The following is a 27,678-nucleotide window of genomic DNA, read 5'->3' on the forward strand; positions in this document are numbered from 1 at the left end:
AAGTGTCCTTTGTGACTCCTTTCAGATCTATGTAAATGCTATAGTAATTAATATAAACAAATTCATGTTAGAATGTTATAGTTGCTTTTTGTCCCAATGCAAGCACTGAACCCCATGGTCATGGGCTCACTCCTGTACTCCTTTCACTGTGAAATGGGTCCTTGCTCAGCTGTTATGTGGTCCCCATGCTTGAAATGGAATTCCATGCTTGAGAATCAGACTTTCCGTAAGTCCCTGAATTGCAGCCCTGGTTAGAGCTTAGTAAAGAAAGTCAACCCATAGAATTGATGTCTATCTCTGTGAGGATGGGTGCTGGTTCATTTAGGAAGCAAGGAGCCTAATTTAATCAGTTTGCTATGATGTGGTTGCTCAGGTGTGACATTCAGAGCCGCCAGAATCTAGATCAGCCTTGGTAAAGGGGCTTCATGCTGTTTGGCTCACACGTGGCCTTTATTTCTGCCTCTGTGGCTACTCCATTCATGCGTCCATCATACCAGTTCTTGGGTGGCTGATTAAAAAGACTGGATTATGTCAACTCACTGCATGTTTTGTCTACTTTGTTCTTCAATGCCTCTTCCATGGTGGTTGTTTCTGATTTGCATCACTAGATGATATAAAACTTTTTATACCATGCGTGGTCTTTCATGCATGTCCATTCACATGCCTCTATCCCAGACCTCCCTAACTCTAATTTTTGAGGCCTTTCCATTAAGGTTCCTATAATCTGGTCAGGTGGTTAATCATTGCCCAGAGAGCTGTATATAATCTCACTTTGCACCACTTTTTTCCCACAAAATGTCCATGAATAGATTCACTATTTATAGCTCAGAGTGAAGATTTTCCCTTTCTGCTATCTTTCTTTCTTTCTTTTTTTTTAATAAATTTATTTATTTTAGTTGGCGGCTAATTACTTCTGCTATCTTTCAAGTTCACCCCTGAATTTGGCTGAAAATCAACTACACATTTCCCCCAGCAGACCTCTTGTTCATTAAGTTCCATTTTGGTGTTTCTGCTTCTCAGAGAACCTAAACTGAAAACAATATGGTACCAAGAGTGGCTTGAGAAGATAGAGGTTTGAGGGTTGGCTCACTTGGTGATGAGCTGGCAAGGAGGAAGACTTCTTGACAGGAATGTGGAGGACAGATAGTTCTGGTCACAAGGTTGTGCTATGATTTCACTAGTGTGGACCTGGAAAGACATCCTAGTGGAAAAGAACCCCTGGGTCACAGTGGGCCTGGCATCTGCTGTTTAAATACTGTCACCTAAAGTGATCGGAAGTCCATGATGCCCATGGTTAGGAAGGAGCCCAGTTCTGAGACCACTGTCCTAGTGTCAGCACTGGCCTGCAGAGGGTGCCACCCACTGCACTTCTTAGGGATGCAGATGCCCCTCTCACTAGTACCTTCTTTATGCCGTGAAGAATGGCAAGTTCATGCTGTAGTGCAAGAAATCCTGCAGCTTGTGCAGATTCAATGAAGTTGTAATTGTCAGTGGTAGGAAACAATACAGTATAGAGTTTATGGTAAACCCTGTTGGAAAATTCACAGCACAGCCCCCAGGTTTTGGAGCAAGGCCGTGCCATCTGCAATAGAAAATGATATGCCTTTTGAGAAAGTTCCTTGTGTGTAACTGGGTTCTAGTAGAAACAGAAGTCTTGCTCATGGGGGAGCAAAAGAACATACACCTGGCACTACCCATTATGGACTGAATTATGTCAGAACCATCAATTTTAAGTCAGATGGCATCAGGGATAATCCACTGCAAGGTGGAAATGGTACATTCAGGATAGACCTTAAGTGTGTAAATGATAAAGAGAAGGGAATAGAAGTAGGTAGAATGAGCCTTTGGACCACTATGCAAATAGATATCTGAAAGCTACGAGGTGAGAAGGGGAAGGAAGGAGGATAAATAGGAAGAGCCTCAAACTATAGAGCAATTCTGAGAAAATGTTGGCCAGGCTGATGGAAACTCTAAGCAATGCTTGCTAGAGACATCTCACGTCAAGTGAGAATGACCTGGCTCTAGTATCCCCACTGTGCCGGGTCTTTGGTTGGGATAAGCCCAGCAAAAGTCTTGCCTCAGTGTGAACACTGTGCTGGATCTAAGGTGGGTTGGCTGCAGGCTGCAGTTAATCATGTTTCTTAGAGAAAGTTCTTTCGAATGCAGATTTAAGTGGTGTTCCTCTATTGCTACCATATCTACTAAACTGTAGAACTTTATTTTCTCTTCTTTCTCTTTCTCTAAGTTTCAGTACTCCCTCCTTCTGCAGAGTCCTAACATATGCCATTCCCTTTGCTTGGGAAACTCATCACCTCCCTATCACTCAAATGACTTCAGAATACAGCTCAAATATCACTTCTCCAGGGAGGCTTTCTTTGTACCTTCAGAGAAATTGGATTCCTTATGACATTTCATACCTTGCTTTACATTTTGTCCATGGTATTTATCAACGTTTGTAATTACATTCACAAAATGATATTTTAAATGTCCTTACTAGGCTGTAAGCTCTGTAAAGGCATAGACTTTTCTATTCTGTATTCCTAATGCCTATCATGGTGACTGACATATAGAATGCTTTCAAGGTATGTTGAAAGAGTAAATTAATGACTCAGTTGTCATCATTAATTTCAACCAATCTTTTCTTTAATAACTGAGAAATTCTGAGAGCCTTAGGTTCATAAATCTCAATATAAATTACCATCTTTCTATATATAGATGGAAGTACAGAACATTTCAATAAATTGATGCCAGGAAGTTATAGTTTGTGAAATACTAAAAAATGGCTCTTTTTCTTGGACATGAAGTTTAACAACGAGAAATATATTTATTTTTGAAGAATTTTGCATATTTGTCTTCCTAGTTTTCAAGACTTTATAAATGCATATTTAATTTAAAAATTCTAATAGTAAAAACAACATGATCCATTATAATATAGTCACTCTTTATTATGTGTCATATACTGTACTGTCTCCTGTATATATTATTTCACTAAATATTCTCAACGTGATATATTAAGTATTATTATAATTATCTTAATTTTGCAGATGAAGAAATTAGCATTTAGTGAAGTCACATATTTGCTTAAGATGTCAGCCATGACATGTTGTGGATCTAGGTTTAGATCTATCACAGCAGTCTGACTCCAATGACTATGACTTTATTCACAATCCTATAACTGCTGAAAATTTTAATTTCTTACTCAAAAATTGAATTTTTCACTTTTATCTGGGTGATTATATAAAGAATAGGAACATTTAACTCTTACCTAATTTGATCCTTGATTCAAATCAGGTTTGAGTCTCAGATTCTCCTGAGCAGGTCAAAATCTCCCTTATGAGTACTAGACATTCCCTCCTCCAGCTTCTTACCCATTTCTCTACCTGGATATCTTTCTTATTTACTCCTCAATCACAGTATGTCCAAGGCCAAACAGTGTTTTAATTCCATATCACTCTATTTCCTTGGTTCTGTTTTTCAGTGATGTTGGTCCTATAGTGGTGAACATAGATGCCTTTATTGATTCACTTTTTAATGAATGCTATCACCATATTCCCAGGCATCCAGGATTGAAATCTTAAAACTACTCATTCCTTTCCCAAACAGCTCTTAATATGAGCTTCTAGAGGGTGGAAATATTGTTCAATGATCTCTCTCAGTGTATCCTATAAAGCATCTTGCTTGGAATAAGTGCTGAAGAAGTAAAGGTAGAATATCTTCTTCTTGGCCCCAGGCATCCACTGGAGATAAAACAGGGTTAAATGCAACATAGTTCTCCAGTGAGGATTGTTAACTGCAGTGCATTTTACTTGGGTCAATGGATGTGTCAATCAATTATTTGAAAATATTATAAAAAATGTTTGTGTCTGTATATATATTGCCATGTTTTTAGGAAAGGGCACATGCTTTGAGTTAAAGAATCACTCCTCCTTGGAATTTTGCATGTGGAGACCGTTATCTTTGAGAGCAATTTCAGTGACTAGTAGAGGAAAAATCAAATTTCAGACTGTTAAATGAGTGGGAACTGAGAAAATGGGAACAGAGAGAAGTAGCCTCAAAAGATAAGGAAAAAATTAATGTGGATATAAATCAAATGAATGTTATGTTTCAGGATGAGAGAGACTGGAATTGGAGGGGGACTATAAGAGCTATATTCATTGGACATTTACTATATTCTTATCACTGAATCATTTACCTTACATAAATCAGATATTAGTTTTTAATCAAGTCAGATCTTGAAAATGATGAAATTGTGGGAGAGGTCTAAGGAAACAAATGGAAGAGGAGGTGGCCTTGTGTAGCATGAAGCATCCCTCATTCTCTGAGACTTGAAAGAGAGGAGAAAATAGAGGTTATGAATGAAGATGAGGGGAAACAGAAGCTAAGTTGATTCATACAGATGATCTCAATTTTCACTATGAAATATCAGACTTGAACATTAGTGAATGATAAATTTGAATGTCAAAAAATATCAATAACCTCAGATACACAGATGACACCACCCTTATGGCAGAAAGTGAAGAAGAACTAAAGAGCCTCTTGATGAAAGTGAAAGAGGAGAGTGAAAAAGTTGACTTAAAACTCAACATTCAAAAAACAAGGATCATAGCATCTAGTCCCATCACTTCATGGCAAATAGATGGGGAAACAATGGAAACAGTGAGAGACTATTTTCTTGGGCTTCAAAATCACTGCAGATGTTGATTGCAGCCATGAAATTAAAAGATACTTGCTCCTTGGAAGAAAAGCTATGACCAACCTAGACAGCATATTAAAAAGCAGAGACATTACTTTGCCGACAAAGGTCCATCTAGTCAAAGCTATGGTTTTTCCAGTAGTCATGTATGGATGTGTTGAAATATAAAGAAAGTTGAGCACCGATGAATTGATGCTTTTGAACTGCGGTATTGGCAAAGACTCTTAAGAGTCCCTAGGACTGCAAGGAGGTCAAACCAGTCCATCCTAAAGGAGATCAGTCCTGAGTGTCCATTGGAAGGACTGATGCTGAAGCTGAAACTCCAATACTTTGGCCACCTAATGCGAAGAAGTGACTCATTAGAAAAGACCCTGATGCTGGGAAAGATTGAAGGTAGAAGGAGAAGGGGATGACAGAGGATGAGATGGTTGGATGGCATCACCAACTCAATAGACATGCAAGCTCTGGGAGTTGTTGATGGACAGGGAAGCCTGGTGTGCTACAGTGCATGGGGTTGCAAAGAGTTGGACATGACTGAGCAACTGAACTGAACTGAAATTTGAATGTAGGACTTGAGGAAATTGGGAAGATTTTGAAAACTACTGAGAGGCTTTTGTTCTTTAATTAGTAAGTAAGTAAGTGTTAGTCGCTCAGTCTCTCAGTGCCCAACTCTTTGTGACCCCATGGACTGCAGCACACCAGGCTCATCTGTCCATGAGATTTTCCAGGCAAGGATACTGGAGTGGGTTGCCATTTCCTTCTGCAGGGGATCTTCCCAACCCAGGGAGCAAACCCAGGTCTCCTGCACTGCAGACAGATTCTTTACCAACTGAGCTACAAGGGAAACCCATTCTTTAATTAATAAATAATTGTTAAACACTGATCAGGTAGGTACTGAGATTACATGGTGCCTGTTCTCTAGGAAGTTGTCACATTTAATACCTTATAAATTTCTGCAGGGTGTGGAGCATGTTATAATCATTTACGTATTTCCCAAAAATGCATAGCCTAACACTTTGAGCACAGTAAGTAAACATTAAGACTTTAGGTCAACTGAATTAAAACAAACAAACAAAAAATCTTTATTTTAAACAAAGCCTGAGGCTCTTGGGCCATGGGCTGAATTGGTTGGAGTTCTTTAAAACCAAACAATAGAGATCTGCCAGTTGAGAATATAGCTTGCAATGTTTAGTAACTGAAAATACATTTGGAATGGATTTTCTCAACCTCAGGACTATTCACATTTGGATAACTCTTTGGGGAGCTGCCTTGTACACTGTAGGAAGGTTAGTGGTATTTCTAAATTCTGCTGTCTGGATTATGGTAGCATCTCCAAACTCCCACTTAGTCCTGATAAAAATTAGGGTTAGGGTCCTGATAAAAAACATTGTCAATGTCTTTTAGGAGGCACAATATCTCCAGATGGAGAACCCCTGATTTAGAGTTTCAATGATTAATTTATATGAAAATAATTCTGCATTCAGTTCAGTTCAGTTCAGTTGCTCAGTTGTGTCCAAACATTGCGACCCCATGGACAGCAGCATGCCAGGCCTCCCTGTCCATTACCAACTCTCGGAGTTTACCCAAACTCGTGTCCATTGAGTCAGTGATACTATCCAACAATCTCATCCTCTGTCATCACCTTCTCTTCCTGCATTCAATCTTTCTCAGCATCAGGGTCTTTTCAAATGAGTCAGCCCTTCCCATCAGGTGGCCAAAGTATTAGAGTTTCAGCTTCAACATCAGTCCTTCTGATTTGACACTCAGAACTGATCTCCTGTAGGATGGATTGGTTGGATCTCCTTGCAGTCCAAGGGACTCTCATGAGTCTTCTCCAACACCACAGTTCAAAAGCATCAATTCTTCAGCGCTCAGCTTTCTTTATTGTCCAACTCTCACATCCATACATGACTACTGGAAAAATCATAGCCTTGACTAGACGGACTTTGTTGGCAAAGTAATGTCTCTGCTTTTTAATATGCTATCTAGGTTGGTCATAATTTGCCTTCCAAGGAGTAAGCATCTTTTAATTTCATGGCTGTAGTCACCATCTATAGTGATTTTGGAGCCCCTGAAAATAAAGTCTGACACTGTTTCCACTGTTTCTCCATCTATTTGCCATGAAGTGATGGGACCGGATGTCATGATCTTAGTTTTCTGAATGTTGAGTTTTAAGCCAACGTTTTCATTCTCCTCTTTCACTTTCATCAAGAGAATCTTTAGTTCATCTTCACTTTCTGCCATAAGGATGGTGTCATCTGCATATCTGAGGTTATTGATATTTCTCCTGGCAATCTTGATTCCAGCTTGTGTTTCATCCAGCCCAGCATTTCTCATGATGTACTCTGCATATAAGTTAAATAAGCAGGGTAACAATATACAGCCTTGATGGACTCCTTTTCCTATTTGGAACCAGTCTGTTGTTCCATGTCCAGTTCCAACTGTTGCTTCCTGACCTGCATACACGTTTCTCAAGAGGCAGGTTAGGTAGTCTGGTATCCCCATCTCTTTCAGAATTTTCCACAGTTTATTGTGATCCACACAATCAAAGGCTTTGGCGTAGTCAATAGAGCAGAAATAGATGTTTTTCTGGAACTCTCTTACTTTTTCAATGATCCAGTGGGTGTTGGCAATTTGATCTCTGGTTCCTCTGCCTTTTCTAAAACCAGCTTGAACATCTGGAAGTTCACGGTTCACGTATTGTTGAAGCCTGGCTTGGAGAATTTTGAGCATTACTTTACTAGCATGTGAGATGAGTGCAATTGTGCAATAGTTTGAACATTCTTTGACATTGCCTTTCTTGGAATTGTAATGAAAATTGATCTTTTCCAGTCCTGTGGCCACTGCTGAGTTTTCCAAATTTTCTGGCATATTGAGTGTAGCACTTTCACAGCATCATCTTTTAGGATTTGAAATAGCTCAACTGGAATTCCATCACCTCCACTAGCTTTGTTCATAGTGATGCTTCCTAAGGCCCAGTTGACTTCACATTCCAGAATGTCTGGCTCTACATGAGTGATCACACCATCGTGATTATTTGGGCCATGAAGATCTTTTTTGTACAGTTCTTCTGTGTATTCTTGCCACCTCTTCTTAATATCTTCTGTTTCTGTTTGGTCCATACCATTTCTGTTCTTTATCGAGCCCATCTTTGCATGAAATGTTCCCTTGGTATCTCTAATTTTGTTGAAGAGATCTCTAGTCTTTCCTATTCTATTGTTTTCCTCTATTTCTTTGCATTGATCACTGAGGAAGGCTTTCTTATCTCACCTTGCTGTTCTTTGGAACTCTGCATTCAAATGAGTGTATCTTTCCTTTTCTCCTTTGCTTTTTGCTTCTCTTCTTTTCTCAGCTATTTGTAAGGCCTCCTCAGACAGCCATTTTGCTTTTTTGCATTTCTTTTCAGTGGGGATGGTCTTGATCCCTGTCTCCTGTACAATGTCGCGAACCTCCGTACATAGTTCAGGCACTCTGTCTATCAGATCTAGTCCCTTAAATCTATTTGTCATTTCCACTGTATAATTGTAAGGGTTTTGATTTAGGTCATACCTGAATGGTCTAGTGATTTTCCCTACTTTCTTCAGTTTAAGTCTGAATTTGGCAATAAGGAGTTCATGATCTGAGCCACAGTCTGCTCCCAGTCTTGTTTTTGCTGACTGTATAGAGCTTCTCCATCTTTGGCTCCCAAGAATATATTCAGTCTGTTTTCAGTGTTGGCCATCTGGTGATGTCCATGTGTAGAGTCTTCTCTTGTGTTCTTGGAATATCTAAATTGATAAAATCCAATTATTAAATAGTGATTACCAAGGCTTAGTTGCTCCCTCTTGGTCTACTGACTGGTGTTTGGTCAATTTCCATTTCTCCACCAAGAAGTGAGGGAACCTAAAATGATCTTTGTTCTTTCCAATTAGTAGCTCTAAATGGGAGGTTGCCATGTTTCTTTTATCTTTCCTTTCCTTTCTTTGGAATTAGAGAGAGTGGGTTGTCCCTACCACTGATACTTTCTAGTGATTGGACCTATGTTCATAGCATACACAGTGCATTGGGTCAAATAATGTTGGATTTGGAACCAAAGGTCTAAGGTTTAAAACCAAATTAGTTATATAACTTTGGCATCACTTAAGTATTTTGTTCTTCCATTGTTATAGAGTTATTCTGATAATGATATATGAAGGACAGAACTTTGTAAACTATGACACACTGTGAAAATTGAGAATTAAAACTTCTCCCCATGGTGCTTACTATTAAAGATGATCCCTCATTTGAAGATAATGCAACAGGGAGACTATTCAAAGAGAAGATTAAAATATTTGACAATTTTTAATGTGTTGGGGATGACATAAAGTGAGAGCTGTTGCTGAATTTTCTAGGGTTAGTGAATGTGATAGTGAGGGAGTGATGGTGTCATATACTGAAGTTAAGGATCATTGAAGAGGAGATTTTAAAAAATTGAGATTTAACTCATATAACATAAAATTCACCCTCTTAAAATGTACAGACCAATGGTTTTTACTATATTCACAGTTGTGCAACTATCATTTTAAAACATTTCCATCACCCCAAGGATGCCTCATACCCCATTAGAAACCATTTCCTATCCCCTTCAACCCCACTCCCTGCAAAATATTTGTCTTTATGGATTTGAATATTTTGCAGATTTCATATAAATTATATCATACAATTTGTATCTGACTTCTTTTGCTTATTATGATGTTTTAAAAGTTCCTCTGTTTTGTAACATGTATCAAGACTTCATCCATTTTTAAGCTGAATAATATTCTGTTGTACAGATACACCACATTTTGTTTACTATCAGTTGGTGGTTACTAGGATTATTTCTGCTTTTTGGCTATTCTGAATAATCCTCCTATGAATTTTTGCATACAAATTTTTGTGCAGACATTTGTTTTCATTGTTTCAAGTGACTACCTAAGAGTTTAACTGCAAGATCATATGGGCATCTCTATTTTCAAAAGTTTTAGGAACAGCCAAACTATTTTCCAAGGTGGCATGAAGGAGATAATTGAAGAAAAAATTTGGGAGTTAACTTGGTTTTGTACATGTTGAATTTGAAGTGTTTGCAAGACGGGAGACTGACAATTATATGTGTCTTAGACTTAGTAGAAAAGTATGAGTTAGAGATGTAGATTTTGTAGAACTAAGATAGGAGAAAGCAAGAGCTCATCCAAGGAAAGTATTTTGAATGAAAATAACAGGGAAATAAAGACATGGGCATAAGGAAGAAGTACATGTCTAAGGCCAATTTAGATAAGTATGAGCAGACTGTATGAGGGAGGACAGGAAAAGGGGAGATGAATTAGGACTTGGCACGTAATTGCTCAGGGTTTTCTTCGGGTAGTGAGAAGATCTGTACATGGGAACTATTTCACTGGCAGAGATGGGCACACAGAAAGCAGAGAATGACATCCTGATATAAGATCTTAAATCTTAAGGGATAAGGAGGCGTCTACTAAGCCAAGGAGTGTGGGAAAGACTTTCCAAGCACAAGAAACAGTGTGTGTACAGGCACAATTGTTCAAAGTATCTGATGAGTTCAAGTTAATTAAACAACATTCATTTGGTGGTTATTTTATGTGGGCACTGTAGTAAGTGCTTAAGTGCTTCATCAGATGAACTCATTTACACCTTATGACAGCTTTCAATCTAGGGATGAGGAAGTAGACTCAATGGTATTATATAATGAGCCAGGGTTACATAGCTGGAAAATGGTAGGGCCCCACTATGAACTGGTAATTTGATTCCAGAGCTGTACTCTTACATAGTACAGTAACTCATCTACCTTCTGGTAGGTACCAGGTATTAAGTTACCAGTATTCCTCATCAGTGTTTCACTTCTGGTAGCTGATCGTCTTCACATGGTGCTTTGACGGCTCTTTGGTATGCTCTTCATCCTTCTTCATTCTAGAACAGGGATTCTGAAATGTCAAATTCATTTGGGAAGTACCCCTTAAGTGATTATGCTCCACTCAGTCTGGTTGGATAGTATCACCAACTCACAGGACAAACGATGTGAGTTTGAACAAACTCCGGGAGATAGTGAAAGACAGGGAAGCGTAGCGAGCTGCAGTCCACGGGGTTGCAAAGAGTCAGACACGACCTAAGAACTAAACAACAACAGTCTGGCTACTATAATAGATCTGTCATAAATTAATCATTACTGAGAATTCTCAGATGCTCAAATTGAAAGATAGTCCTTCCTAACTTTCCAAGTTTAGTTGCTGAAATAGTAGAAAATATTAAAGATTCATTATTCTGGCTATACTGGACCTTATTTATCCTAAGGTGTGTGTGTGTGTTTCTTTCTTGTTTGTTGAGTATCATTCATATACTAGGTGCTTTCACTGAAATTACTTATTTACTTTTCAAAATATCTTTATGATATGTGACAGGCTATTCCATTTTGACATAAGAAAAAATTTAAAATCAGAAAACTTAAATAACCTGACCCAGTTCATGGGACTGGTAAGAACAAAAGTTTAAGCCCAGAGATTCAAAATTCAAGTCCAGGGCCCTTTCCTAGGGAAATGTTTGATAAAAAGATTAATCCATTACTAGCTTTCCATTAGCAGCAGCAGCTTTCCATTAGTATATTCTTGATTTTCACGATGTGCAAATACTTGTGTAAGGCTACCTATGAGAAAGTTCCAAGCTACTCACTGGTTATACTTCATAATGGGACTTATGTGTTTGGAAAGGAATTTTAAGTTTGAATTCTTCCTTCTCTAATATGCAAATGTGAGCTATCATGTGATCTGAGACTACATCTGTTGAAGGATCATGGACCTTCCTGGCAGAGGAAAATAAACCCCAACAGTTGGAGCTGCAAGCCATCTGTCTTTAGCTATTTCACATTTTGTCAAAAATCATCAGCATACTTAGAAAATAGCAGTGACCAACTAATATTACTAAATTTAAATATGATTAGATGGAATACCCAAACTGTTTATTCAGAGATAAGATATGTATGTATCTTTTGATATTTTGGAAGAACATGAAGAATTATAGAAGATAATCATATTGCAAAGCTATTACAGAATATTTGACAGTTTGCTGGAAGAAAATAGGTTTATATACAAATATTTTACAGGTACAGAGTCTTAATTTCTTGCACTGGAAATGTAATTTAATTAGAGACCACTTCTCTGGATTCCTTTCTCTTATAGGTGAAAAAAATGTAACCAAGAGAGTTTAAATTGCTTGTCTGAGATAATAAAGCACTGAAAGTAGATGGCACCTAAATCTCATGATGTGAAATGAGAGAGTCATATTATTATTATTATTATTACTAATACAAATAGCTCCAATTTATTTCATATGATTTTAAGGACTGTACATATATTAACTTAGCACACCAATCAAGGTGGTAAATATTATCATTGCCATTCTACAGAGGAAGACTAAGGGCTATGATAATTAAGCAATTTGCAACATGGACTCTATACAGATGTATAGAATGATATAAATAAGTGAGCAAATAAATAAATGATGAAGAAGTAAAAACTCTTCCTTGGATTAGAGGGCCATCTCATAAATGAGGGAGGAATGATGAAATCAGAAAAATCACCATTTAGCAAGCATATTATTCATTGATGAAGGTACATGATAGTACAAGTGGGTGAAACAGTAGAGATTAAGATATTTACCTAGACCACAAAGTTTTGTCTGGTAAGATACTTATGATTATAGATGACAAAATAACAATATTGTTACAGTGAAGAAACCTAGCACATACCAACTGAGCCAGTGATCAAGTTTAATATCTATATGAATAGGATGAATAATATCCTGTTCCTTCGGACCTCGTGCACCGAGAATGACACAGCATCATGTCTGGGGTATTCCTGTCAAAAATGCATAACCTGAAACATGTATAGTCATGTGAAAACTCAAACATGAGGGACATTCTTACATATATCTGACTTGTTTTTTTCAAAAATGTCAGTGTTGTGAAAGACAAAAACACAACAAAACATGTGACCCAGGATTTACTTTTGATATAAAAGACAATTTAGGAACAAGTGGAAAAATATGAATGCCATCTGAAAGTTAGATAATAGATTTAGATCAATTTTGATTTCCCGATTTTTTATTTATACTATGGTTATGTAATAGAATGTCTTTGTTTGTAGAAAATACACACTGAATTATGAATGGTCATTTTGTTTGTAACTTACTTTCAAATTGTTCAGAAAAAGTGTGTGTATGAATGATAAAACAAGTGTGGAAACATGTTAACATCCAAAGACTCTGGGAGAAGATCCTAGGGAATTCTTTGTCCTCTTCCTTGTACCATTTGTGTTACTGTATTAATTTTACTATTTAAGGAAACTTAATAAATTTTCCTAAAATCATATCCATACCAGTGATGATAACAGTTTACATTCCTACCGACAGTGTAGGAGGGCTCCATTTTCTCCATACCCTCTCCAGCGTTTACTCTTTGTAGATTATTTTTTTGCAGATTTTTTGATAATGGCCATTGACCAGTGTGAGATGATACTACATTATAGTTTTAATTTTTTTATTGTTCAGTTTCTCAGTCATGTGTGACTCTTTGCAACCCCATGGACTGCAGCATTCCAGGCTTCCCTGTACTTCACCATCTCCCAGAGTTTGCTCAGTCTCATGTCCATCGAGTCAATGATGCCATACAATCATGTCATCCTCTGTGGCCCCCTTCTCCTCCTGCCCTCATTTTTTCCCAGCATCAAGGTCTTTTCCAATGAGTCAGCTATTCACATCAGGTGGCATTTCTCTAATAATTAGTGATATTGAGCATCTTTCATTGTTAAACATCTATATGTCTTCTTTGGAGAAATGTCTGTTTAGATTGTAAAAAAATAAAATCATGTCAAAAAGAAGTTAGGAGAAAAAGAAATTTGCAACACATTACAGCCTCAGGTCTGGGACACTAAGCCCTGCTTGCCAGAGTTCAAAGTCTCTCCTGACTCAAGCATCAGAATGTGCGTTAAGCACTCATGGATGCTGTGTATTGTCTCATCTTGACAGAGGAGCTCTTACCTCACCCATGAATCCTCTAAATTTTACTGTGAGGCAAAGAGTTCTACTTACCTAGATTTATCTCTCTCATATAATTTCACTAACAATGACCCTTAGCTTTATCAGACAGTGAAGTTCAGGTGTGAAATCTGGAACCTATTAATTACCCTGTGTCAATCTCAGTTTCCTCACCTGAAAGAGGGTATGATAACATCTATATCAAGAACTGTTGTGAGGGTTAAATGTAATCATGATAAAAATATACTTATATTTAGAAAAAGCATGATAGTCTTTGAAAACTGTTTTAATTGTGCTTTCATTTTCCCTTGGGTGTCTACCATGATAAGTAGGAGAGACGGAGTGGTCTAGGGAATAGACTAGGTGATGACCAAATTTTTCCAAAGGTTAAATTATACGAAACTGCCTTCTCTAGTTTCCTAGTTCTGTGAGGAAAGTGTTATGTACTCTGTGGCAAACGTTGCAGGAGAGACATGAGATTGAGTTCATTTAGAGCAAAGGAACTACATAGGATCAGAGGGTGCCTCTTTTCTAAAAGCTCTTTATGCTTCTATTGTATGTTTACAGGATGTAAGAAGAGATCGAGAATCTGTTCTCTGATAGTATTTTTGAGTCAAGAGATGTCAAGAATATCTTAAATGGCAACAGGCTTATCATTGAAAAAGGAGCATTGTGTTTGGAATTTGAGACTGTCAAAAACCATTATAAAATACATGTTCCACAGTGAAATAAAATGAAAAATGAAGAGTATATTGGGGAACATCCTTTAAGGTCATGTATACCAACCTCCTGGAGAAGGAAATGGCAACCCACTCCAGTATTCCTGCCTGGAAAATCCCAAGGACAGAGGAGCCTGTGGGCTATAGTCCATGGGGTCACAAAATACTGGACACAAGTAGGCACATGGTACACGCATACCAACTTATATGCTTTAAACGTGAGAAAGGCAGACGCAGAGAGGGGAAATAACATGCTATGGTTGCAGAGTTATTTAGTGAATAATAGGATGAGGTGTGTTCTCTTGACATTTAGACATATTAAAAAGCAGAGACATTACTTTGCCAACAAAGGTCCATCTAGTCAAGGCTATGGTTTTTCCAGTGGTCATGTATGAATATGAGAGTTGAAATATAAAGAAAGCTGAGCACTGAAGAATTGATGCTTTTGAACTGTGGTATTGGAGAAGACTCTTGAGAATCCCTTGGACTGCAAGGAGATCCAACCAGTCCATCCTAAAGGAAATCAGTCCTGAATATGCATTGGAAGGACTGATGCTGAAGCTGAAACTCTAATACTTTGGCCACCTGATGTGAAGAACTTACTCATTTGAAAAGACCCTGATGCTGGGAAAGAATGAAGGTGGGAGAAGAAGGGGACAACAGAGGATGAGATAGTAGGATAGCATCACCAACTCAATAGATATGAGTTTGAGAAAACTCCGGGAGTTGATGATGGACAGGGAGGCCTGGCGTGCTGCAGTCCATGGGGCTGCAAAGAGTCGGACAGGACTGAGTGACTGAACTGACTGAACTGACTAACTGACATTTAGACAATGGAATCACAGAAAGGTGGGTTTGTGTTCCTTTGTGTCTTGGTGAGTTTCTCTAAACTGCTGAACGTGACTGGAGGAATTTCTATATTTTGTATCTCTAGTATGATGGACTAGATATACAGAGTAACCCCCCACTTAAAAATTTAAAAAACCTAGTAAATAAAAGAAAACTTGAATGCACCATTGAAGTAGCAAGAAAACAAGAATTCCTCAGGGGTAAAAAGAAGTTAAAGCAGGAATCCAGGATATTAAGCTAGTAAGATTTTAAGACAAAAATACAAGGAAATTACACAAGATGCTATGTTATTCATTAATGCTGATCTTTGAATTTTTCTGATTCTCTGACTTCTTGGTACATTGTAAGATCATACTTTCTGGATCGCCATGTAAACAATTCTGCAGAGTGACTTGAGAGGAGAAATGACATGTGTCTCTTCCAGGCTAAGAATTTAATTCTCAATGAGACCCTCCAACACCCTCTTTCTTTTTTCTAGGATGATTGGCAATATTCTAAATACTGTCTTTTTTGTCTATCTAGGTTTTGGAGTAAAACTGATAAGTAACAGATGGAGTCAACTCTTATAGAACATATGGTGGAAATGAAAAGAAACACAAATCAAAAACATAAAGCCTTGTTTCGAAAGCATTAGGATTTCACTTTGTTTCTGCAGCATATTCTAGCCTATCCCAAAACAGAAATAATAGAGTTAATAATATCAGTAGTAGTAAAATAATACTAGCAAACATTAAGGCAACTGTTAACATGTGCCAGGCACTTTCCAGGTGCTTTGTGCTGTGCTGTGCTCAGTCGCTCCATCGTGTCCGACTCTTTGCGACCCCATGCACTTTAGCCCACCAGTGCTTTACATATGTCAGTTAATCTTCTCAATAACTATATGAAGTAGATATTATTATTATTCTCACTTTATTTATAATGAAAGTGAGACCATAAAGTTTAAATAATTTGCTTGAAGTCACAAAGTAAATGATGAAATGATACCTCTCACAGTAAAAAGGAAAATTATCCCTATTAAGAAAGTCTAGTGTGCAATGGCACATACAGATATTGATACATACATTATCGTTCAGCCATTAAGTCGTGTCTGACTCTTTGCGACCCTGTGGACTGCACATGCCAGGCTCCTCTATCCTTCACTATCTCCCAGAGTTTGCTCAGCTTCATGTCTATTGAGTCAGTGATGCCATTCAACCATCTCATTCTCTGCCGCCCCCTCCCCCTTTCTCCTGTCAATCTTTCCCAGCATCAGGGTCTTTTCCAATGAGTTGTCTCTTCGCATCATGTGGCCAAAGTACTGGAGCTTCAGCTTCAGCTTCAGTCCTCCCAATGAACATTCAGGGTTGACTACCTTTAGGATTGACTAGTTAGATCTCCTTGCTGTCCAAATGAGTCTCACGGGTCTTCTTCGGCACCACAGTTCAAAAGCATCAATTCTTTGGCAGTCAGCCTTCTTTATGGCCACATTCTCACATCTGTATGTGACTACTGGAAAAACCATAGCTTTGACTTTACAGACCTTTGTTAGCAAAGTGATGTCTCTGCTTTTTAATATGCTGTTTAGGTTTGTCATAGGAAAGCTATGACTTAAGCGTCCATATGAGGATATATCTAAATAAAAAATGATTAAATAAAAGTACAAAATAATTATTGGGAGGTTATAAAAACAAAATGGAACTAAAATATCAGACAAAGAATAGAAAACTGGATGTTTGCCAGTGTTTAAAAGTAAGACAAATATATAAATATTTTTAAACTTTGTAATATATCCAGTAAAACATTTCTAGACTAACCACTATGAAGTTAGCTACAAAGTGTATACTTTCCAAATTAGAGAATGTTAAAAAATAAGAATAAAGTCTCAATGTAAAGGGAGACAAAATGGAGAAAAATGGAAAAAGTAGAAAAATAAATAAAAATTAGATGGTAGAAATCAGAATCTTATTAGTGATTGTGGTTTTATTTAAGGGGATTTAACACTCCATTTACAATACAAAAATTTTAATGTCTGCTATTCTTGATATCAGAATTAAAGTTAGTAGAAGAAAATAGAATTGCATATTATTTCTACTTATACTTTAAAAGCCCTAACAAATTATTAGCAAAAATAAACCAGCAATCTGAAAATATATAATATATCATGGATAGCTAATTTTTTTCAGACTGTTAGGTTTAATATAAAACAAATTAAGATAAAGTTATTATATTAGCATATGATTCAAAGGGAAACATGGATGTTCTTCTCAATGGATATCAAATAAGCATTCACTAAATTTCAGTATTCATGAATGACAAAAACTAGGATCAGAAGGAACATTTAATAGAGAAATATTGAAATATATATAAAACAAAAATGCTTATCATAACTACTTCCCCTTCATGATTTCCTGGAAGTCCAGGACAAGAGAAAGACATAAATGCATAAACATAGAAAAGGAAAACACACTTTTGCCATCACTATTCACACATCCACTCCTGGACTTCAACAGGGAATATTTCAATGAGAATTTCTCCAAACAAGAATGCTGAAGTGAGTAGCCATTCTCTTCTCCAGGGAATTTCCCTGACCCCGTGATTGAACCTGGGTCGCCTGCATTTCAGGCATATTCTTTACCATCTGAGCCACCAGGGAAACCCCAATCAGAAATAATCATCTTAGAGAATTCCACTACATTTCTGTGCATTATCAACAAGAGTCAGAAAATTTAATATTAAAATGATATCATTAAAAATTATTTATTTATTTATGACTGTGTTAGTTCTGTGTACAGACCTTCTCCAGTTGCTGTGAGTAGGGGTTACTCTCTAGTTACAACATGCAGGCTTATCATTGTGGTGGTTTCTCCTGTTGCAGAGCGTGGACTCTAGGCATGTAGGTTCTAGGCACGTGGGCTTCGTTGTCCTACAGCATGTGGGATCTTCCTGGAGCAGGGATGGAACCTGTCTCCTCTGCATTGCAGGCAGATTCTTTACCACTGAACCACCAGGGAAGCCCTAAAATGATATCATTTATAATAACAATAAAATATTTGCTTTCTATACACACACCCATATAGATAGAGAGATAAGATGAAATCTAAGATTTTCAAGATTTAGAGGAAAAATTATAAAACAATTTAAAATCATTCAAGAAGATCTGAACTAAAGGGAAGATATACCATGTTTATGTATTAAAAAATCTCAAAAGTTTAAAATTAGCAAGTTTACTCAAATTTATCTACCCCTGTGTAACTTTTACCAAGGCTTTTGTGCAACTTGAAAAATTGATTCTAAAATTCTAAATTTATTATAAGTTTTTATGAAGGAGGAAAAGCTAAGAAAGCCTATCCATACCTGAGGAGGGAGAAAAACAGAAAGTGAGGGACCTATTAGATATCAAAATCCTTACATAAAGTACTAATAATTCAAAGTGTAGTTTTCATCTTTTTGTTGTTGTTCAGTTGCTAAGTGGTGTCTGATTCTGTGACCCCATGGATGGCAGCATGCCAGGATCCTCTGTCCTCCACTATCTCTTGGAGTTTCCTCAAATTCATGTCCACTGAGTCAGTGATGCTATCTAACCATCTCTTCTGCTGATGCCCACTTCTCCTCCAGCCCTCAATATTTCCCAGCATCAGGATCTTTTGTGATGAGTTGGCACTTCGTATCAGGTGGCCCAAGTATTGGAGCTTCAGCATCAGTCCTTCCAATGAATATTCAGGGTTGATAACCTCTAGGATTGACTGGTTTAATCTCCTTGTATTCCAGGGGACTCTCAAGTCTTCTCCAATACCACAGTTTGAAAGTTTTTGTTTGAAAACAGGCAAATAGATCAATGAAATTTGAAAAGAAATTACAGAACTTAACTCACAAACATATAAAAACTTGATATATAACAAAATGTGCAGTACAAATCATTGTGTAAAGAAGAGATTACTTAATTAGTGATACTGTATGAAACAGCATCTATATTAGAAAAAATTAAATTGGATTTGTATCTTTCTATATACAAAAATCAATCGCAGTTAGATTAAATACTTAAATTTGAAGAAGTATCATCAAATTTTAGAATGCAATATAAAAGAATATCTATGTGACCTTGGGGCAAGGGGTGCTTTTAAAAACAAGACACAAAAACACTATCATAAAAACAAAGTTATATAAAATTTATAAAACCATTTAACCATGTTGTAAAATATCCTATTTGTATTTGCTAAAAAGGGAAAATTTTCATCAGCTAATGTCAAGTTTTGATAAATAAAATGACTCATACCTCTGTTGGTAGGTATTTACACTTAACAAACTACTTGGAAACCTATTTAGAATTTAGAATTCTCTCCTAAAATCAGACTTTACAAAGAAGCAATTCATCTCATGAATTTATACTTTAGAGAAATTCTTACACATATGCATGAAGAGTCAAGTCCAAACACATTCATTAGTATGTAATGGCCAAGAGAGGAAAAAACAAAACAAATACAACAAAGCAACAACAACAAAAACTACCAAAGGAGAAACAACTCCATTGGCAAGAGGAGGATAATTATAGTTTACCAGTGCAATGAGATAATACACAGCAGTAAAAAATTGAATCAACAAGAGGTACATACAAATTGAATGGCAGAACTCACATAATGTGATTCCATTTACACAAAATACTAACGACACACTGTGTGAGAATATATGAATAATTTGTAAAAACTATCAAGGAAGGAACAAGAATATCATGCAATTTGGGATAATGATCTTTATTAGGGAATAGTGTAGAGAATGAGATCAGAAAGAAGCATAGGAATTATCAAGTCATTGTGTAATTGCATACCGCATTGTGGTAATGTGTATGTGTTTTAAGTTAGATGATGGTTATGTGGACATTTATTTTTTAACTTACACTTTTGTTATAAATATTCAGATAGGAACAGTTGTGTTGAAATTTACCTGAATCTTCTGTTTGTGTTTCTTTTAACCAAAAACCTGAGCAAGCTTTTGTCATGTTAAAAAGTCATGCTAAATAGTATTTCTCATTTAGTATTTATTCAGGATATCAGATTAATGACTATCTGCTTTAAATTTGGCAAATTTATCTTTTAGTCAAAGCTATCCATCTTTGGTATCTTGAAAAGAATAAATTTCCTTTCCCAGAGAGTTGAAAGTGATTTGCTATAACCACATTGGAAATGGAATCTGAAATTTTCAGGGCCTCCAGCATGGCCTATTTGGTGGAATTTCTCCTCATTCTCATTGGCTTATCCTCACTCAACTCTGAATCACATCAACTCTTATGCTAGCAGCACCATCACCAACCCTGTCCTTTACCGTAGTCAAAGGTGAGTCATTGATTGCAAGACTCCCAAATGAATGAATATGCAACCAGATGATATGAATTTGTGGCTTTGCCTTTCCATTTACTACCTAGTGACTTGATCAAAATTTATGTAAGGTGGAGTGAAATAGTGACAAGATATAAAGTCAGAGATCAGCAAGAGAAGAGGACCTAATACACATTTATTAGATTCTTATAATTGGCACTGTGTTAGACAGAATAATGACTCTCCAGAGAGGTCCATGTGTTGATCCATGAAGCCTGGGAAGAGTTATCTTACATAGCAAAAGGGACTTTGCAAATGTGACTGATGATCTTGAGATGGGAAGAGTATCATGTATTATCTGGTGGGCCTAATGTAATCACAAGCATACTTATAAGAGGGAGGTAGGTGTTGGTGTTAGGGTGGAAAGTGTGATGGTGGAGGGAGAAGTCAGAGTGAGGCCATTGTTGAAAGGTCTCCATGAGCCAAGGAATGAACAGCCTTCAGAAGCTGGTGAAAGTAAGAGGTGGATTTCCTCCTAGAGCCACCAGAAGGAATGCCGCCCTGTCGACTCCTTCGTTTTAGCTAAATTAGAATCATTTTTGAACTTCTAATCTCCAGCATGGTAAGGTAATAAATCTGTGTTGTTTTAAGCCACGGTTTGTGATAATGTGTTGTAATAAATAGGAAATACCACCTCTAGTGGTCTCTGAAAATCCTGTAGTCTTCATCATTTGCCCAACTATTACTGTAGTGACCAGTAATGACTAGCTTTGAGGAGCTGTAACCAGATGGGCTTTACCCCTCAAATATCTTACTGAAGGTGTCTCTGATGCCTCCGGGAACTCCCTGATAAACATATATAACCTGGAAATGAGTGACCTAGAGTTGCTCTTGCCTGGGGGGAAGGGGAAGGGTGTGGATGAGTAAATTCATAACTTTCCTCTTTTTCCTTTCGGTAATAAGTGATATTAAAGAAACTGACAAAAGGTCACCCCTTAAAAATGGCAGCAATATGTAAAATATTTGTAAAAAAATAAGATGGAATCTCATGTAAAGCATAGTAATTTAAACCATACAAAAATGGGTTAGAGAAGAGAGAGAATGACTCTACATTTAATTTTTGATACTGTAATTGGACACATTATTTTTTTCAAAAGGAGAAACACATTTTACTCAAATGTTAAGAAATATCAAGTGTTGTTTAGTTGCTAAGTAGTGTATGACTCTTTGCCACCCCATTGTTTGCTGTGCACCAAGCTTCCTTCCCTGTTCTTCACTATCTTGTGGAGTTTGCTCAAACTCATGTCCATTGAGTTGTGATGCCATCCAACCATTAAGCATAATAGTTCCAATAAAAATGTTCTTAAATTTAAAAAGAAAGTTCTAAGATTCATTTCATAAGACTTCAGGGAAAGAAGGTTAGGCACCAGTCATTTGCTCTAGTGACCAACTCGATAAGATTCTTGTACTGGTTTTCTCTTCTTCCCTGTACTCCTCCCTGAACTCTTACCATGCTCTAGGAGATCACTTCCAGAATAAACCATATGCATGCCTCAGATTTTGATCTCAGGGGTCCCAGGTTAAGACAGAGCTATACACTATGTGGATTGCTCTGCCTGCATTTTCTCATTTAATTAAAATTATCCATCCAGTACGATATATCCCCATGGTTTTATTAACTCAGATTAATAATTCACAGAAGGCCATTCAATTAAAATAACAATGGATAGAACTTGGATTCATCTGGTAGCAAAACCTGCATGTTTTCTGATCTATTACTCAAATTCTCAAATGCTATTGGAAGAGATTAAATGAGATCATAAGTGTAAGAATCTTGATGTAGTTAGTTCTCAAAAAGGGGCTTCAATCTGCAGAATTCATTTCCTGTCTTCAGGAAAAAAAAATATTTGACACCCCGTTTCACCCTCAAAGAAACATGGAACAATTCAGCTGACACTCCAAATGTTAAGTTTTGTGCTGCTTAGACTATTTAGTTCCTACAAAAACGAAACTTTGAAGAATTTATATCAGTCAAAAATACTGTAGGGGGAGAATAGAAATCAGTCCATCACATTATGCCCCAAACGCAGAAGAGCAGCCAAATCTGATTGCCCTGCACATTTAAGTGCAGTGAAATTCTGGGAATTGGGATCATCTATCACTTCAGACTTGTCATATTCTGCTGAAATAAAACATATAGTTTAATTTGCAAAGTTCTTTTGTGGAAAGGGTCTTAAAAATGTATGTAACCTCGGTCCCAGTAATTCCATTAGGAATTTATCCAATCTGAAATCTAAAATGTGGAAAAAGATCTACATGTTGGATGCTTATGGCAGCATTCTTTAAAACTACGAAAATTGGAAGCAACCAAAGTCTACAAAACAGACTGATGGTTAAGCAGTATACTATATCCATGCTATGAGATGTAGCAATTCAATATTCAAAGTATATTTACATGGGAAATTATTCATAGTACAGTATTTGGATAAACAGGGAATGAATTATATTGTGTGTTTTTAAAACGAATATCTTCATATTTTTATGATCCTGAAGGATAAGACAGTAAGATTTTAATCATTTTTCTTTAATTGTTGGAGCTATGGGTAATCTTAATTTTCTTAAAACTCTTTGGTCTTCTCTGTTTTTATAAAGACCTCTAACTTGTAACAACAAAACCCCCAAGTTTTTAAAAGTTTTGTTCTCTTTTATGAAGAACAAAATTATGATTCAGAAACATTTCTTCAAGAATTCTAAAAAAAATGTTAAACTGTTTGATACAGATAGTCTGCCTATTTTAAAGAGAATGGAAGGGAAGAGAGGTAATATAATCAGATCTTTGTTGTTTAGTTACTAAGTTGTGCTGACTCTTTTGCAAGCCAGTGGACCATAGCCTGTCAAGCTCCTCTGTCCACGGGATTTCCTAGGCAAGAATATCAGAGTGGGTTCCCATTTCCTTCTCCAGTGGATTTTCCCCACCCAGAAATTGAACCCATGTCTCCCGCATTGGTAGGCAGATTCTTTACCACTGAGCCACCAGGGAAGCCTCATAATAAGGTCTAGTGCTGGGCATAATCAAGAAGATATAGGTCGTGGCCTTTATCAGTTGTTTTTTTTCCTTTTATTTTTTGTTGTTGAATTCCTTGACCCCCCTCCACCTTGTGGCCATAGGGAAATTCCATTAGGCAAGTCTAACCATCATACTCTCCTAAAAGAGCCATTCGATGGCTATTGTCACCAGGATAAAGTCATTGCTTGTTTTAGTTAATTCTCTCTCAGTTGAAAATATCAGACAGTTTCAGTAAGTGTAATAAAAAGAGAATAATTGACTGCCTTCTATGCCTGAGAATAAAACTGGGAAGCTGATAGAACTGAAGAAAAATCTATAAGAGATAAGTTGTCAGGTAATGGAGTTGGGACTTCAATGCAACGCTAAGTTTATGTGAGTTTTGTATTCCTACTGTCTCATCTGTGTGTGTGTGTGTGTGTATGTAGGCTTTATTTTCTTACTCAGGTGTTTTCCATGTGGTAGGGAACATGATTGCTCTAGCCCTAGTTTAGCAACTTCAACAGAAATGGCTTCTTTATATTAGCATCTATACCTTGAAGGAGGATTTCGTTGTACCTATTCACATTGAATGCCCACACTTAGGACAATCCTTGTGTACAAAGGACTAGAGTATTGTGGTCAAACTTGGGTCACATAGTTTTTTCCAACCAGTGGCAAGAGTGGAAGCCACATGCAAAGAGAAGGGGAAATACAAGGGAGGTCAAATGCTGGGAGATACAAGGTAGAAATTAAGGTACACTATTAAAACAAAGTCCTTTATAAATAAACCCTTTGTCTACTTCTCCGTTCTTATCTGCTGTCATACTTTTTGTGCCATATAAAACTACAGGCATTCTAAAATATTTCATGCTAGTTTACAATCTGTGCTTTTGTAAAAGATTTCTTCAATATGGAAACGCCATGAATTATCCATGTTTCTCAGCTAGAAAACATTTGTTCTTTTAGTTTCACTTCCTCTCAGAAAATTTTCTTGACTCCTAGTAGATATTAATTTATTTTGAATATACTTAGACTGTAGCTGTATTCTGCTCTCCTTCTTGCACTGGAAGCCCCTTGACAGTGTGGGGAGAGGAGGTCTGTAATATCATTTTATGTTTATATCCCCAACACCAAGCAAGGCTCTCAGTATATTGATATAAAGAGCATTTAAAAATGTGTTGAGTAATCACTATTTTTCTAAAAGGATCCATGATAGGAAAAGGAATGAATTTAATAAACTAAATGTATTAATATATACAATAAATTATTGGATCACATTATATATAAAAATCAACTCAGGATGATTGAAAACTTAAATTTTAAAAGCAAAGTTAAAATTTACTGGAAATACAGACCATGATACCTTTCTGACCATGGGGAAAGAAAAGACTGAGATTTTTAAAAAGAAAATCCATAAAAGACTGATAAATTTGACTATGAAATTTAAAAAGTGTTCATCAGAAGATATCTCATAGCATTTAATATCCTAGAAGGAATATCCTAGAAGGAGGACCTAAGATTGAGACTTTTGTTTGAATAGTGTATTGAGGACATGCTGTCAGGAGTCACCTTTAGGAAATGAGAAAAATATAGGGAGAAAAACAGGCTGAGAAACGATGTGATTTCAGTTGGAGTTTAGCTTCAGCCTAATTTCATAGGAAGCTCTGGAACATGAATTGTTCCACAGAATATGTCTTGTCTTGAGGTAAGGGGACCAGCCTCTTATATCTGTATATTAGTCAGTTATTGGCTATAAGCTGACTTCCAGGATTTGTGTAAGGAAGACCCATTGGTCATGTATAATTCCATTGAGAAAGATGCAGTTTTAAACTACTAGCAGTTAACATTCATTCACAAGCAGCAACTACTAGGAGAGTCAAAAGGCAACATACAAACTGGGTGAAGATACTTCACTTAGACCTGACATAGGATTTGGATGCATAGACCTGACAGGATTTTTATTGCAAATAAAGAAGTTCTTCCAAAAAGCTTCTTCGTGATACAAATTCAATGGACAGAATTCCATGGACAAAGGAGTCTGGCAGGCTCCATAGGGTCACAGAGAGTTGGACACAACTGAAGCGACTTAGCTTGCATACTTGCACCAAAAAAAATACATATGGTCAATGTATAAAGATAGTCTCAGCCTCATTAGCAAGTGAGGAAATGCAAATTGACACCATGAGATATCATTTTACAATTACCTGACAATTATTGCAGAAAAGGTAGATCATCAGGATTTCATACCTTGTTGGTGGGTTTGTAAATTTTTATTATTTTTTGAAAGCAACTTGGCATTTTCCTGTAAAATTAAATATTTACATAACTTACAACCCAGCAATTCTCTCAGGTGTATATTTGAAAGAATGTTGAAAATTTCATGACAGCATTATTCATAGTAGCAAAAACAAAAAACTGAACATGACCCAAATTTCTGTGACTAGAATGATAGTTTAATTACAGTATATTCATAACATGAAATATTATTCAGTACTCAAAATAAGGAATTACAACTATGCAAAACAGTGGATAAATATAATAATGTTAAATAAATAAAATAAAATTTCAAAAAACTACATGAATGGGATAATTTTAATATAAAGTTCAAAAATAAAAAGTGAAAAAAACTAATTATAGAGATAGAAAATATTCAAATTAAAAATGCTTTAGGGTTGGACAGTAAATCAAGAGTTGGTGAGGTAGGGAAGGAAAAGTCTATCGATGTAGATAGTTAGTGAGAATGTTTTAGTTGTAGGAAAGAGTGGTGAATTTATAAGTATTAGTCATATTAAAATATGAACACGTGCATACACACACAAAAAATCAGGGACATGCATGAACTAGTGATGACTGTGATAAACCTAGGGATATGATTAATCCAATTTTGTATATGTTAGGTATACTTAAATAAAAGGAAAGCTCCAAGGAATACATTATAAGCATGTGGCTCTAAAACAGGTCTTCCTAGGTGGTGCTTGTGGTAAAGAAATTGCCTGCTGATGCAGGAGATGCAAGAGATGTGGGTTTGATCCTTGGGTCCAGAAGATCCCCTGGAGTATGAAATGGTGACCCACTCCAGTATTCCTGCCTGGAAAAATTCCATAGACAGAGGAACCTGGCAGGCTACAGTCCATCAGGTTGCAAAGAGTCAGACATGACTGAGAGAATGAGCAAGCATGCAGGGCTCTAAAAATTCTACTTAACTGAAGATAGCATATTAGAATTGAAATCACAAAAAGGGAGTTGTTGTTTTTTTTTGTTTCTCATTTATTTCACATGCACTACTGGATAAGACTTCTCTGAGTCTTCTCCCTTTCCTTATCTGAAAAATGAGATTAAAGATAGCTGTCCTTACAGTGTTGTGTGGTTATCTTGAGATTCAGGAGAGACCTTTTTGTGATCTGTGTGAGTTATAGATAGACACAGACATATATAGATGTGTGTATATATGTATGATTGAAATGTATGATTGAAAAAGCAATTATCACATAACAAAAACTATTTACTGAAAGTGTGCAAGGCATGGAGCTAGGCACAGTCCAGCTATAGAGATGCACATGTAGCTGGTAACTATAGTGAAAATTAATACATTTTTGAACAGGGATATGATCAAGGTGTTGTTGAGTCATAGAAGCAGGAACAAAAGAGTAAATCAGAGATGACTTCACAGAAGATAAAATTGTGTTGCATCTTGAAAGATGAATGATTTATCAAAAAAGAAGACATTCCAGGTAGCTTGAGTAGCACATGACTTTGATGAGTTTAGAATATGTAGGGTTTTTAAAGTTACAGGAGTAGAAGAAGGCTGTAATCAAAGTGAAATTCAGCCATTGAAAAAGTAGGGACCCAATCTTAAATGAGAGTAAAGAAGTTTATTATACATCTCATGACTTTTTTTTAAAAAAAGAACTCATTGCATCTAATTTATCCTAAACCAAATCTTTTCCCAAATATTCACGAAGTCCTTTCCTAGAGAATAAGTGAATTACTGAAATATAATGTGCCTTATGACTCTAAGGAGCTATGAAATCCATTCATAATTAA

At 36.6% G+C, this 27,678-nt stretch overlaps 1 protein-coding gene across 6 annotated transcripts in view; it reads left to right on the forward strand.

The window, feature by feature from the left end:
• The window catches only part of LOC145505032 (uncharacterized), a 275,419-nt gene that overhangs the window by 19,031 nt on the left and 228,710 nt on the right, over window positions 1-27,678 (forward strand). The window lies entirely within an intron of this gene.

This window comes from Giraffa tippelskirchi, chromosome 5 (genome assembly GCF_054371585.1).
Source record: "Giraffa tippelskirchi isolate mGirTip1 chromosome 5, T2T-mGirTip1v1.2.pri, whole genome shotgun sequence".
NCBI classification, from domain to species: Eukaryota; Metazoa; Chordata; class Mammalia; order Artiodactyla; family Giraffidae; genus Giraffa; species Giraffa tippelskirchi.